This window comes from Convolutriloba macropyga, unplaced genomic scaffold (genome assembly GCF_964194025.1).
Source record: "Convolutriloba macropyga unplaced genomic scaffold, txConMacr16.3 SCAFFOLD_5838, whole genome shotgun sequence".
In the NCBI taxonomy this organism is placed as follows: Eukaryota; Metazoa; Xenacoelomorpha; order Acoela; family Convolutidae; genus Convolutriloba; species Convolutriloba macropyga.
This window is the reverse complement of record NW_027451319.1, coordinates 12,063-14,325: the sequence shown is the minus strand read 5'-3', so window position 1 is coordinate 14,325 and position 2,263 is coordinate 12,063. Positions and strand designations below refer to the sequence as shown.

Sequence of the window (2,263 nt, the reverse complement as noted above, 5' to 3'; positions counted from 1 at the left end):
TTTTGTTCGCTACTACTATCAAACACAGGTCGAAGTTTCCATTCAGTCATTAATTCCAACTTTCAAATGTTGTTGTTTCAGCTTTCGCTTACTAGAAGCAACATAATACTCGCTGCAATACAGACCTCGGGAAACCCTCACCGTGAATAAGGTTCACTCACATATTTCACTACATTTTGCGTGGGATTGGAGATGAGGCTACTCGTTCTTGCTCAGTACTAGGCTGAAAATTAACGAAACTTCGTTACAAACGTTCACATGTTGATGTTTCCGCTTTCGCGTACTCGAAACAACATAATACTAGTCTTTGTAATTTAGTTTCATAATTTCAACTGTTCTCATGCAGAATTTTTGCTCATTCTTATCCCAAATTTTGACCTGGCTACTAGTTACACTCCTTGTACTTATTGCAAAATGACCACAAATTTCAACAGCTTTCACATGTTGCTGTTTCGGCTTTCGCTTACTACAGTCAACATAATACTCGTTGCAAAATAAGTGCTCGGCATCTGCAATTTTCCAAAGACGAAGTTTCGCCAGTTCAATTTTCGCTCGCCAATTATGGCTACTAATTCACACGGTACTGAGCTCAACAACATTAAATTTGTTCAGCAAGACTTTCACATGTTGATGTTTTGGCTTTCGCCTACTAGAAGCAACATAATACTCGTCTTGTTAGCTCATTCAATGAGAATAGCTTTTCCCGTTGAGAATTTTTGCCTTCAATTGGCGTTGTAGTGAGTTTGGCTACTCAGATCACCAAATACTTGTGACAATTCGAACCAGAAATGTTTTCAATTTTCACATGCTGATGTTTCGGATTCAACCTACTAGAAGCAGCATAATACTTGTATTCAACAATTTCTGTATCAAATCCCAGTTTTCTCTGGTGCATCTTTGCCAAACTATTCCAAACTGCCTGAGTCTGAATACCAATTACAGGTACTAGTAAATGCACGTTACTAAGGACTATATAGTTCTAGGTTACTGTACACAACGACGTTCACATGTTGATGTTTCAGCTGCCGCTTACTAGAAACAACATAATACTTATCGTGCATACCTTTCCATAACTTGTCCTTTTCAGATGCATTAGTTTCCCTTTGTCTTGGCTTCTACAGTCAGACTGGCTACTAGTAACAGCACAGTACTAATCACATATCGTTCTACAGTTTGCAGACAACTTTCACATGTTGATGTTTCAGCTTTCGCCTACTAGAAACAACATAATACTCGCTGTATACATTTGTAGTTCTCTATGTAACTTTCATGTGAAGAAGTTTCGCCAGTCTTTTTGACTGTCTCAAATCTGAGTCATGCTTAGGCTACTAGTTGCTTCATAGTACTTATCGCCTCGAGATCATTGAACAAAACTTGATTTTCACATGTTGCTGTTTCAGCTTCCGCTTACTAGAAACAACATAATACTAGTCTCATTAAGTTCCGTCTCTTTGCAATTTTCTTATGAAGAAAATTCGCCATCACAATGACTCCAGCAGTTCTTGATCAAGGAATGCAATCATTGATCAGAATGCTATTATTTGAATCGGTTCTGCTTTAAGTGTTCCAATTTTATTGGAAGCACCAACAATAGAACATCAATGTGTTCAATCGAGAGTTATATAACCCTGAATCGGACGCAGTCAACAGCCGAAGCCGAGACCGCCTTTTGCGTTAGAGAGGTCGGTAAACAAATCTTGCGATTCATACCGAATTAACACATATAGCTGTGCTCCTCTTCGTAAAGCGAGCCAAGTGATCCCCTGTTGAAGGATGTATTTGGACCAATCTAGTAGCATTTGGTTTCCAACAAGCTCTCCCAAGTTAGCTTACTTATTGGGCTTTTCAACCAATTCGGTTGGCTACAAGCATCATCAAAGTACTAGCCACAGTTTGATCGCAAAATTCTACGACTTTCACATGTTGATGTTTCGGCTTGCGCTTAGCCTACTATAAGCAACATAATACTAGTCATATCATAGAGCGTGATCAGCTTGTGACGTTCTCATGATGAAGTTTCACCAACAGTGTCTCACTTCGAGCTTAAATCCAGCTACTAGTAACTACACAGTACTGACTGCAACGATAACTTTTATCTATACCTTTCACATGCTGCGCTTTCGGCCAGGGCCTACTAACGTCAACATAATACTCGATATAAACTTTTGTTCATGATGCAGCTTCCCCATGCAGAAGTTTCGCCTTCAAATGCTCTCTTGGCCATATGACGTAAGAAAAGGTTACTAGTAACATCACAGTACTA

General features: G+C 39.2%; 1 pseudogene; it reads right to left on the bottom strand.

The window, feature by feature from the left end:
- Positions 1-1,623: 1,623 nt before the first annotated feature.
- LOC142356568 (5.8S ribosomal RNA) lies at positions 1,624-1,775 on the bottom strand (annotated as a pseudogene).
- Positions 1,776-2,263: the final 488 nt, after the last annotated feature.